The sequence below is a fragment of the Dipodomys merriami genome, unplaced genomic scaffold, assembly GCF_024711535.1.
Source record: "Dipodomys merriami isolate MVZ:Mamm:240054 unplaced genomic scaffold, mDipMer1.0.p SCAF_13, whole genome shotgun sequence".
In the NCBI taxonomy this organism is placed as follows: domain Eukaryota; kingdom Metazoa; phylum Chordata; class Mammalia; order Rodentia; family Heteromyidae; genus Dipodomys; species Dipodomys merriami.
This window is the reverse complement of record NW_027202604.1, coordinates 1,314,603-1,328,313: the sequence shown is the minus strand read 5'-3', so window position 1 is coordinate 1,328,313 and position 13,711 is coordinate 1,314,603. Positions and strand designations below refer to the sequence as shown.

The following is a 13,711-nucleotide window of genomic DNA, read 5'->3' as shown; positions in this document are numbered from 1 at the left end:
TTAATAAGTGGGCTAGAGACTTAAAGACAGACTTCCCTGAAGAGGAAATAAGCATGGCCAATAGACACATGAAGACATGTTCAACTTCTCTAACCATAAAAGAAATGTAAATCCACCTCACCCCAGGAAGAATGGCTATAATCAAGAAATCTAATAACAACACATGCTGGAGGGATGTGGCCAAAATGGAACACTACTACACTGTTGGTGGGACTGTAAACTTATTCAACCACTCTGGAAAGCAGTGTGGAGGTTCCTCAAAACACTAAATATAGAGCTCCCCTATGATCCAGCAATCCCACTTCTGGGCATTTACCCCAATGACCACCAACAAAGCCATACTAAAGCTACCAGCCCAACTATGTTTATCGCAGCATTATTCACCATAGCTAAGATATGGAACCAACCCAGATGCCTCTCAGTAGATGAATGGACCAAGAAAATGTGATACACACACACACACACACACACACACACACACACACACACACACACACACACACACACACACACACACACAGTGATATATGTAATGGAATTCTATTCTATCAGAAAGAATGACATTGGCCCATTTGTAAGGAAATGGAAAGACTTGGGGAAAAAATCATATTAAGTGAAGTTTGCCAGACCTAAAGAAACATAGGCCCCATGGTTTCCCTATTTGCAATAAATAGTATTCCTCTAGGATAATCTTAGCAAACGAGCAGAATAGCTCAATAGCTATGTACATATGGCCATATAAGATGATGCTAAGCAAAATGAACCCTAAGACATGGACACAAGAGGTTTTTCTTTTTTGTTGTTGTTTTAATGTTCTATATGATTTCTTGTTTTCTTGCTATGTACTTCCACCTATGGTATAACCCCTGTTGTCACTGTATTTGATTCTGGTACCCTGGTATATGTTTATCTGAATTAGGGAAGGGAAGGGAAATAACAGAATGGTGAGACAAAGGACAAGGAGGAAACCAATGCAACAGCGATATTCATAAGACAGTATATAGGAAATAATCTGTACAACTTGGGGAGAGTTGGGGGGAGGGAAAGTAGGAGAAAAATGTCCTTATTACCTTACTTATGTAACTGTAACACCTCTGTACCTCACCTTGACAATAAAATAAACTTTTAACAAAAGTTTTTAAAAAATAGAAGTGATTAGATCAAAGGATGAGAGCTCTCATAATTGAGATTAGTGCCCTTAGAAAAGACATTCCAGAGAGCTGCCAAAACCTCTTCACCATATGAAGACACAGCAAAAAAAAAAAAACAAAAAAACATTTGACAACCCCCAACATGTTCCACTAATCAATCACAGCACTCTTTCCAATAAGCATGGTTATGTTATCAGACTCCTCAACAAAGAAGTTCAGGTAGCCCTATCTGCAACAACAAAAATGGCCTTAAGTCATGATTAGCAAAGAATAACTTCTCCATCCCAAGCTCATAAATGCACTAGATTCCAACAACCAGCAGGTACAAACTAAATGTCATGTGGACTTTTCAAAAAGCTTTAAAGATCATATAGCCCAACTGTTTCTGTAATATTGAAATTTCTACCAAAAACCTTTATGTGTTCATTTGATCTATGTGTGAACATTTCTTCCACTGATGGGAAGTACTTCAGAGGAATCTCATTATATTTTTTTCAAACCTTTGCTTATTAGAATGACCTGTAAACATAAATACATGCTTTTTAAATGGTATACTTTCTTCACTAGGTTTATTACATTTGGATCATATATTGTGCTTGAACTCAATATATATGAGGCTTATGCTCATGAATAGTTAGGATTACAGGCATGAGCTACCAATGCCCAGACCATTGGATTCCTCTAAGAAAACTTAATAATTAAGTTTCAGGGGCCAGTGTAATACTATGAATGAGACAGCTGTATATCAAATAAAAACTATTTGCAGCTAAATGGCCATGAGATCAAGAAAGAATATGAGACACGCCTGGTTCCTGGAGGACCTTCTATAAATTTGTATTTTTTCCAAAGGGAAAACATCATGAACTCATGACACACAACTGCTAATTTATCTCTGTTCTAGACTGGCAAAGAGGATGGAAAGGGTTAGCTTATGCAAACAAATGACCCCAAAATACTTGTCAAAAATCAACTCAGCTCTCTACAAATGATTAGAAAAACACTTAAAGGTTTTATAGCTACACTGAGAAGCGCCAGATCACTTGGTAGGACAAAGTCAAAAAGGAGGCAAAATTCCACAAAGGAAAAAAAAGATGTCAAATTCATCATGTTATACATGAAATTAAATATTAGTGACAGTTAAGCCAAAGTGAAATACCCAAACATTTAAAATTAGATTCTTATTTTAACATAATGATGATAGAGTTTGGCTCCAATTGTACTTTTCTCAGTTTGTTTTGATAGAAGGATTATGAAATTATCTCTGGAGCTTCCCAGTGCTGATAACTCATCAAATCCCCTAGAGAAGCCTGAAACTATGGGCTGGCTTCCTTCTGGACAGTGTAAATTATTAGCTCTGTAGTGAGGTTTTCCTTTCTGAGTATTTTTGTTTCTGATTTGGTGTGTGTTTTGTCCTTTAACTTTTTCCAGGCAATTCTAGTGATTAACTAAGCTTGAGATTTGCTGGTCTAGATTCTTACACTATTGGTTGTCCATGCTGGAAAAATATTGGAGTTGCCTCTGCAAATTCATAAGGACACCACTGACACTGGAAGTCAGGCTCTACTTTTACACTGCTAGAACACAAACAGCATAGAGAAATGTGTACAATAAAATACCAATTACAGCACAAATGCCAAATAGAATACTAGATGTAAAATTTTAGCCATGTTACAAAAACAATGTTACAACAGAAGTTCTTTTCTCCAACATTAGAAGCATATAAAAACAGTCCCAACAAAACTTGAAGTCTTTGGTTGGAAAATAGCAAACACCCTGTGAAAGTATCTCACATGATTTTGTGATAGTGTGTATCAAACCTCATCATCTTTGAGTTTACTCTTAGCTTCTAGAACTCCATTTTCCTTTGGGACTTCATCTTAAAGATAGGACTACATCCCCACCCATGAGACTAGTTCCTTATGGTTTAATATTTAAAGACATATGTACCCATTGATCAGTTTTTGTTACTAAGTAACAAGTCATGCTGCCCTTGCTCAGTTATGCTTGGCTTCTGTAACTTCCTGTTTGGTTTTCACCTGTAGGAAAGAACTGAGAGGGTCTTTCCACCCCTGAGCAAACAAGGAGATGGGTTTTCTGCTTTAAAAGGAGCCCTAAGAACAGGCTTGACACTGTACTCTGGGCACCCAACTGCCCAGTGTAGTCCCTGGTGGTAATAAAGACTTCCTTTTGGCTTTATTTTGTGTCTGTGTGGTCCTCTCTAGTAGTCACCTTAAAACAATTTTTCAGGTGTTCTCCTGTCACAGAGCTCTCTCAGATGATGAGAGTATCTGCTAAAGACATTTTCCCCTCCCTATACCATCTCTATTTTGATTCAATAGCAAAAGAAACCTACCTACAGTGGCTACAGATATTGCTGATCCTCATAACATCAAGTTCTATTATCAAGAAAGAAGATGGGTAACAGACCATCCCCCAGAAAACAATGTCTCCCACAACTTTCCTGAGAAATGTCACAACGACGAAAGAAATAATGTTCCTTTTTTATTCAATTACATAAGTTTCTGAAGAACTAAAATAAGTCAAGCATAATATGCTAGTCATATCAGGGACTAGAGAAGGAGTAGAGAGAGATTCTACATGGTCAAGACAATTTGATAAGTCTTGACCAAAGATAATGAGATTTAAGTCATACTAAGATATATGAATATATACTAATCCAAAATTACCAAATCTAAGACAGAGTAAAATAGAAATCACAGAAAAGCCAGGCACCAGTGGCTCACTCCTGTAATTCTAGCTACTCAGGAGGCTGAGATATGAGGATCACGGTTCAAAGCCACCCTGGCCAAGAAGGTCTGTGAGACTCTTATCTCCAATTAACCACTAGAAAATCAAAAGTGGTGCTATGGCTCAAGTGGTAGAGTGCTCACCTTGAGCTGAAGAACTCAGGGGTAGGGCCCAGGCCTAGAGTTCACAACCACCACCAACAACAACAAAACCACAGAAAAGTCATTAATTCATAAATGCTTATGCATATATATATATATATATATATATATATATATATATATATATATATATGCTCAGTCATGAGGCTTGAATTTGGGTCTTGGGCACTGTCCCTGAGCTTTTTTGGTCAAGGCTAGTGCTCTACCACTTTGAGCCACACCACCACTTCCAGTTTGGGAGTGGTTAATTAGAGATAAGAGTCACACGGACTTTCCTGCCCAGGCTGGCTTCAAACCTCAATCCTCATATCTCAGCCTCCTCAGTAGCCAGGATTACAGGTATGAGTCACCAGTGCCCAGCTAATGTTAATATATATTAAAATCAAAGTTATATTCAAATTTTAGCTGTAATAAAATAGAGACATTCGAAATGCTAGAATAACTTTGAGATGCAAAAAAAATGATCAGAAATCATTTATAATTACTATGAAAGGGCTGAACCAATTTTTATATTACTATTAAAGAGCCCCATATATATACAGAGAACCTCTGTTAAAAGATTCAGCTGTTTGGCTCATGTCTAATTCTGCATAATCCTCAAGAATTCCTATCACATTGTGAGTGGTCTCTATTTCTTTGCTATGCAAAGTGATTTTTTTAATCCTCTAACATGAATATAGCCAAGGGACTAAAGACTACTCCTCCCTCATCTATTTGACTATTCAGAGTCTCTGCTGTTTTTGTCTGTGAAACCTGCGATTAGGTCAGGCAGGTGCAAGACAATATTTTTCACCATGACAACATTGTCACCTTTTGTAATGCATCCAAGCCCTTAAACTATCTTCGAAATGATGAGATTTTATATTCTCATTAGTTGAGCTCCCTTGCCACCTTAACAGTGGTGAGGGTAATCAAATTCCATCTCAAAGAAAAATAGCATTGCCCTTCTGTTACCTCTTTCTTTCCAAGAATGTCCTTGCAAGAAGTACATGACCCACCCATCAATGCTAAAGAGACATGATTGGCTAAAGGTTCAGAAAAAAATGCAACATTACCATCTCTAAACCCTTCAATGAAGAGTCATTGCCTGTGACTAGAATAATCTGATCAATAGGGAAACTTGCAATTAACTTATGCATACACATTTGTAAAGAGATTCAATTCTTATAGGTGATTACTATGTTCACCTTCAGCTATATTCCCCCATAATTACTCTATTACTTAGTATTATTTTTTGCATGTATAGATCCTAACCCATTTTTATTATGAATATTTATGGAGTACCATGTGGGCTAAGGAGTGTGTCCACATTGTACATACAGTGGTATCCAAGGAGGTTCATAAGCCATAAAGCCTAGACTTCCCAATTGCTCCTCCAGGAGACCTTCTATAATTTCTTCCTTATTCCACAAGCTCTCAGCACTCTACCCACAATGTCCTTTTCTCCTATATCATTTCTTGCTTGTATGGCAATCACATACATATTTAATCTCGCATCTACACACCAAAAACTTAAACCCTCAAGAATTCAAACAGCACCTTACCAATACTTTGCCTACTGGTGGGTAACTCACCTCTGAAAAATTGACCAACTGAATAAAATACAAAGGGGAGCAGAAATGTGTCAACCTCTAAAATCAAATACTAATTACATTTCCAGAATCTATAAAGGAAATATACAAATAGGAAAATAAATTTATGAAACTTACAGACCATTAGAGCATCCAGAGTATTAGGGGACACAGTACAAAAGGTATAACCCAAAGACCTAAGAGAGACCTCTCTGAAGAGGAAATACAAATAGCCAAGAGACACATGAAGAACTGCTCAATATTTGTGGTTATAAAAGAAATCCAAATCAAACAACACTGAGACTCCACCTTATACAGTTAGAATGTCCATAATCAAGAAATCTAACAACAACAGATGCTGACGGGGATATGACCAAAGGGGAACACTACTACACTGTTGGTGGGAGTGCAAACTTGTCCAACCACTCTGGAAAGTAGTGTGGAGGTTCCTCAAAACACTACACATAGAGTTCCCCTATGACCCAGCAATCCTACTTCTGGGAATCTACCCAAATGTCCACAAACAAGGCCACACTAAACTCACCAGTACAATGATGTTCATCACAGTATTATTTACCATAGCCAAGATATGGAACCAACCCAAATACCCCTCGGTAGATGAATGGATCAAGAACATGTGGCATATATACAAAATGGAATTCTATGCTTCCATCAGAAAGAGTAACTTTGTTCTATTCATAAGGAAATGGAAAGACTTGGAAAAAACTATATTAAGTAAAGTAAGCCAGACCCAAAGAAAAACAGGTCGCATGATTTCTCTCATTTATAAGAACTAGAATATGTAGAAGATAATATTAACAGGAGATCTCAACAACCCAAATGCTTAGTACAAAGGACTAGATATAATGAAGCATATTAACATGAACTCCAACTTACGGAAACAAGAGACTCTCATTAGACCCTGTATATAGTTCATTCTCTATTGTTGTTTCTTTCTTCATTTTTCTTTGCTTTTTGAACCTTGTGTTTTGCAGACAATGCAATATGTGAAAGGGAATCACAGAACCAGCAGAAAAATGGGTGAACCACAACAACACTGACACTCCCTTGACACTATGTGGGATATATGTACATTACAAGTAATGGGGGGAATAGGAAGAATAAGTAGCAGATAAAGAGGGATGGAGAAATGTGATTAAAAACAAATGTACAGCTGGGTGCTGGTGGCTCATGCCTGTAATCCTAGCTACTCAGGAGGCTAGGATCTGAGGATCACGGTTCAAAGCCAGCCCAGGAAGGAAAGTCTGTGAAACTCTTATCTCCAATAAACTACCAGAAAACCGGAAGTGGTGCTGTAGCTCAAGTGGTAGAGTGCTTACCTTGAGCTGAAGAGCTGAGGGACAGCACTCAGGCCCAGAGTTCAAGCCCCACGACCACCAAAAAAACAAACAAACAAAAACAAATGTACTTATTGTCTTACCTATAGGAAACCCCAACTCATCACCTTTTCAATTAATAAATAAATAAAACATATACATGTTTTCAATTAATACACTGAAATGTATTAATTGTATGTATATATGTTGCAATTAATACAATTGAAACATATACATGTTTCAATAAATAAATAAAACATATACATGTATATAAGAGAACTCATTTTGCAAGAACTCATTCTTGTAAAGATGAACAAAGAATAGCTCACTTTCTGACTGACCAAATGGGAAAAAGCCATGAGTAAAAGGACAGGTAGAAAGAATTGCTTAAGTAGAAAGCATCAATGACAGCAGGAATCTATTAGATGGGAAGAGGGCAATATATTAAAGGAAGGCAATATAACAAAGGAGAACAATATAACAAATCTAGGAGAAACTATGCCCATCAGAAAGACCAAGAGTTAGACTTCACAAAGAAAGAGAAAAATGCAGAAACAAATCAGTTCTTACTGTGGAATGAGCTGCAATCTTTCACACACAATATATAGGAGCATAGAAGAAACCTACCTGAACAGAGCCCACTATCTTCATAGCTACACCTATAATGATCATTATCAGGCTAAGGGTATCCCAATTGATGGTAATGGCCTAAGAATGTAAGAAGCAACCTGCAAATGAAACAGCAGTGAGGTCCTCATGTGGTCAAGTGTCTTGTCACAGAAAAGATATTGTCTAGGAAGCCCAGACATTAGGTCAAGCGTGTGTTCTCGGGGGAACTCATCTGTTGCTTCTTCAACTAACTTCAGCTGGAGGTGACAGAGGTAATAAATCACCTTATTGAATTGCAGAGCTTCTGCATGGCAAAGGACATAGCTAGCAAGATCAATAGAAAGCCCACGGATTGGGAGAAGATCTTCACTAGCCATACAACAGACAAGGGTCTCATATCTAAAATATACCTGGAACTCAAAAAATTAAATACCCCAACAACAAATCTTCAAAGAAACAACTGCCCAATAAATAAGTGGGCTAAAGACTTAAAGAGAAACTTCTCTGAAGAGGAAAGAAGGATGGCCAATAGACACATGAAGAAATGCTCAACCTCTGCACCTCGTTTGCGCCCAACCGAGCCACCCCGTCTCCACGCCATCTGCACGCACCTCAGCAGCCAGCGGGACGCACCACGCACCGACACAGTGGACATGGGCAGAGCGATGGTGGCCAGGCTGGGGCTGGGGCTGTTGCTTCTGGCACTGCTCCTACCCACGCAGATTTATTCAAACCAAACAGTGGTGCCATTTTCAACTAACTCCTCCCAGAGTACCACGGCTGCCCCAAATTCAACCATTACAACCACCAGGGAAGGCAGTAGTACCCTGCAGTTGACAGCCGGTCTTCTCGTGGTTTCGCTCTCTCTTCCACATCTCTACTGTTAGAGACTCAGGCCAAGCAACGTCTCTACTTCCCCGTCTTCTCCACCCAACACAAATGGCAACTAGAAGTCCAAAGTGGCAAGGAAGAAAAATGTCTGCATCAAATCAACTGATTCCACAGCTTATTTCTTGGACACAGAAAGGGTTGAGAATTCCAAATTTGATTGTTTTGAAGAACATGTGAAGGGTTTGACAGAGGATGAATGTCAATATTGAATCTGCTGGAGTTTCATGTACCAGATGATGAGAGATAACATTCAAAGTTGAGATGATTTCCTCAAGTGTGGCTTAAGAAACCGGAACCCTTAGGTCTGCCTTGAAAACAACCATAGGTTTTGTTTAGAGATAAGGATGGAATATGGAATGGAGATACCATTTTAATTTTTTGGCTCATTAAATCAATTAGATAGGCCATACATAAATTTGATAATATGGAAGGCTTCCATGATTCTATTTATATGTACACTAGCAAGAACTACCAGGTGTCATGATAAATCCTCAATGTCATGTTTCAGCAGTACTAATTTAATACCCATTACTTGAGGAAAATTTCACATTGTTAAGCTGTCACTGTTCTGAACTGAACTCTTTTGTTGTTATTGTCGTTGTTTTTGTTTTACTTCCCCTTTATGACTTTGTATTGGATATTATATCCCACCTTGTATGTATGTCCCAGCCAATGATGGCTTGGAATCCATCCCCAGTCCAAGCATCTTGAATAAATATTATCCTTACAAAAAAAAAAAAAAGAAATGCTCAACCTCTCTAGCCATAAAAGAAATGCAAATCAAAATAACATTGAGACACCACCTCAGCCCAGTTAGAATGGCTACAATAAAGAACTCTAATAACAACAGATGCTGGAAGGGATGTGGACAGAAGGGAACCTTACTTCATTGTTGGTGGGAGTGTAAACTTGTTCAACCACTTTGGAAAGCAGTATGGAGGTTCCTCAAAAGACTCCACATAGAGCTCCCCTATGACCCAGCAATCCCACTTTTGGGCATTTACCCAAATGATTACAAACAAGACCACACTAAAGCTACCAGCACAACTATGTTTACTGCAACATTATTTACCATAGCTAAGATATGGAACCAACCCAGATACCCCTCAGTAGATGAATGGATCAAGAAAATGTGGTATATATATATATATATATATATATATATATATATATATATACACACACACACATACACAGTGGAATTCTATGACTCCATCAGAAAGAATGGTATTGCCCCATTTGTTAGTAAATGGAAAGACTTGGAAAATATTATATTAAGTGAAGTAAGCCAGGCCCAAAGAAACATAGATCCCATGGTTTCCCTTATTTGCAATAACTAGTATATGTCTGAGACAAGCAGAAATGGTCAGATAAGTTGATGTTAGGTGAAATGAACCCAAAGATTAGTATTCAAATGTTTTTGCTTTCATGTAATTGTTTCTAACATAAGATGATTTCTTTGTTGCTTTGTATGTCCCTCCCCCATGGTATAACCCCTGCTTTCACTGTATTTGATGTTGGTATAATTTGTGGAGGGGAAGAGAAGGTTACAGGTGGACCCATTGCAACAATGAAATGTACAAATCATTATGTCGAAAAATGAACTTTACAACTTTGGTGGGGGGGGAGATGAGAAGGGATGGGAAGGGGAAACAAAAGAGGAGTCAACAATGCTTGATAATAAATGTACTCATTATCTTGCCCATGTAATTGCAACTCCTCTGTATGGTATTTTTCTTTTTTCTTTTTTTTTTTTTTGTTGGTCGTGGGGCTTGTGTATGGTATTTTTAAAATAAAAAAAATCACCTTATTGTCTGATCCCATTATCTCACTTCATCTGTACTCTCACTTTGTACTTTGAAAAGAATCCCCAGAATCAACAAACTAAGGCTGAAACCTGTAGATGTATAAGTATCATTTTCTGAAAAAAGAAAAACACAGAAACCTTCAGGAATCTATCTTGCTTTAATCAAGGAAGGGTAGGCCCATTTTGATGGGGCCAAGAACAGGAAGTTAACAATAGCAACTAGCAACAACTATATAAATCCAACTTCATGATGATTGCTTAATTTTAGTGGCTAAATCTAAAGCTGACTCTAAAACGGAGCCCAAAATAGGGCTGAATTTTAACAATAAAAATCATTTTCAGTTAATAATTCTTTTTCAATTCTAAACCTATGACAGACAACAAAATAAATAACCATGGTGAATTCAGGAATGGAATAATATTATCTTCTTACAATGAAAACATAATCCTTTTCTCACAAGCTCTCTCAACAGGATAAAATGCCCTGATGAGTAACCATTCTTAATTGCTTTTCCATCAAGTATATTTTACACTGCACAAAAGGCCTATCACTCAACTTTGTGGAAATCCTCCCACTGAGTTTGGGAGGGAGGGTTTGCACTCAACTGAACATCAGGTTTCTAATAATGTTATTTCTATACCCATGATAGAACTTCATGACTCTTTTCTTAGCTTATTTCTTTTTTGGGGGGAGTCCTGTTGTGGGGCCTGAACTCTGGGCCTGGGCACTGTCCCTCAGCTCTTCAGCTCAAGGCTAGCGCTCTACCACTTGAGCCACAGTGCCACTTCCGGCTTTTTTTTCTTTTTGCTTATGTGGTACTGAGGAATTGAACCCAGGGCCTCATGCATGCAAGGCAAGCGCTCTACCACTGAGCCACCTTCCCAACCCTCTTAACTTATGCTAATTCTAGGTCATTCTTCCCCACCCTCCACTTAAGTGACTTAGTGAGAAGAATGTATGAGCTATATTAATAATGACAAGGAATAAAGCAGAGCAAATGATTGTGACTACACTCTTGGTATTTTGAGCTATGAAGAATTGTAAAACTAGGTTTAGTAAGAAAGTCTTAACTGACTAATAACATCATAACCAAAAAGAAAATATCTATGCTATTTGTCATTGAAATGATCTATAAACAAATTAGAAGGGAGTAAGAATTTCAATAGAATTGAGAGACCTTTTCAGTAACATGAAAATTCTTATTTTTTTTGCTAAGAATAAGGTAATTCCTATGCCATATAACCAAGAACTCACCTGGCTTAATGAGAGTGTCGTATTATTATGCCAAGGAATAAACTGATGGTGTAGGCCCAGGTCATATCCAAGACTAGCAGGCAGCACTAACAAAAACCCACTTAAGATTAAAGGAGATTACCCACTTAATGCTGGACTACAGCAGCACAGGAGAGCTGTGAGCAGTATGCTGTGCAGAAAATGCACTGAAGAGCAAGCATCTGCTTCAATTTACAAATGTGACTCATACTATGTCAGCCTGACCACACAGTTTAGTTTCTTCATCAGTCAAGTGAGAATAATGGCTCTTGGATTCATCAAAAAGAATGTTTGGAGGATTAAAATGAGAACCCAGGTAAAGCATCAGAGTATAATATATCTTGAACAATATCAATCTCACAGATGGGAGGTGTTCCAAAAATAAATGATTCCTTATACTATCATTACAAACTATTCTCTACTGAAAGACTTCCATAAGGAGCCAGAGGATAGGTTTCCTGAAGTGCCTTAGCTTGAAGCTACAATGTCACTCACTATGGTCATAATTTCAGTATGCACCATTGATTAGACATTAGTGACGAAACAAAAATAATGGCACTGATTTTGTCTACAACTTTATAGTTTATCAATCATTCACCAAGTGAAAACCTTCCCACTACATATAAAGCAGTACCACCATTTCTACTGGAGGAATTAGGAAAATGAGAAGAACAGTCATAAGAGTAAAAACTGGAAAACAGGAAGGAGGCTGAAGTTTGATTCCAAATTTCATGTCCTATCTACACTGAAGTTATTAACAACTCAAACAACTGCATGATGATCCAGTGATCTGTCATCACTTAGGAAGGAATCACAGAAAATGTGTTTCAATTAATTATAGGGATAGAAAGGAGGGTTTCATACAAGAGAAGTATACTAATAATGCAGCCAGACATGAGAGTAGGTTACTCATTAGATTATGAAGACATCTCTTGGGGGAGGGAGGAGAATATGTGCCTATAATAAGGTAATTTTTATTTGCGAAATTAATTAAAATCTGTTGCCTTCTGTATTCTCCTTCTGTATTCTATATCCCAGATTCCATTTGATGGGAGATCAATTTGCCACTCCACATATGATACTCAACTTTAAGTTAGTTCAAATACCTTCTGCCTACCGTGCACAAAGCATAGTATAGTATTGTGCAGAGTATTCAAGTAAGCATATTAGAATCCTATAGTACAAATGATAGCAAAGATGTTATTCTCTGCTAGGTGGAGGTGAAGAGGTACTTCAAAGAGATAGTTATTGTAAAGAAATAGTTTTAATGAAATGTCTGAAATATTAAAATTATGGAGATACAAGTGGCTTTATTCAGGCAAATATATATGTACATATATGAATGCTCTTGGAAACTTTTTTCCTTTACAATGTTTTCTGGCCCTAAGCTATAAAATTATCTTACTTATATCACTGGCTCTCCATCTTAGTCAGCTTCATAGAATTATTTTAGTATTATATTTTCTCCCAACAAAAGTATTCTCTATCATTTTGTAGTACTGGGCCTGAACTTAGGGCCTAACACATTCAAGGCAAGAGCTCCACCACTTGAGTTATACCCAACAGCCCCATTTCAGAGAAAACTTCATAGGACATTTCAGAAGAAGTGCTAGGCTCATGCCCAGTGACTGAAATATTCCTGCTTCTATTGGGAGATTTAAAAAAAAAAAAAGATTAAGACTGACTTCCAAACTGAGGTATTAGGACTCACTAACTTTATTCTACGCCCTCCTACATCCACGGTAATAGAATTTGCCACATGAGTCCTTTTTCAGAGTCAATCTTCGGAAGTGGGAATAGTTACATAGCTATCTCTGTATCAGGTAAATAAATATATACTTGAATAGTTAAAGTGCCATTTTGAAACAGGACTTTTATACAAATTCAGTGAAACATGGCTTCCAGTAAATACAATATTGTTCTGTGAAAGGATGTCAGTAAACAAGGGCCCCATAATTCCAATGCTTTTCTCCATTGTCCTCACTGGCTGTTGAAAGACTATGACAAGTGAATAAAATCCAAACTCTCTTTGACATAGAAAGTCCCACTTGGTTTGGCCACCTCCATGTTCTGAACCAAAACTACTTCTCCCCAGCTTTGTCTGGTCCACAATTCTTTTTTAGAATGCCTACTCATATTTCTACCCTCAGAAAGTTCATATCA

The 13,711-nt window shown here is 37.6% G+C and overlaps 1 protein-coding gene across 18 annotated transcripts in view; it reads right to left on the bottom strand.

Moving 5' to 3' along the window:
- The window catches only part of Erc2 (ELKS/RAB6-interacting/CAST family member 2), a 1,008,017-nt gene that overhangs the window by 918,351 nt on the left and 75,955 nt on the right, over window positions 1-13,711 (bottom strand). The gene's annotated exons all lie outside the window — the stretch shown is intronic.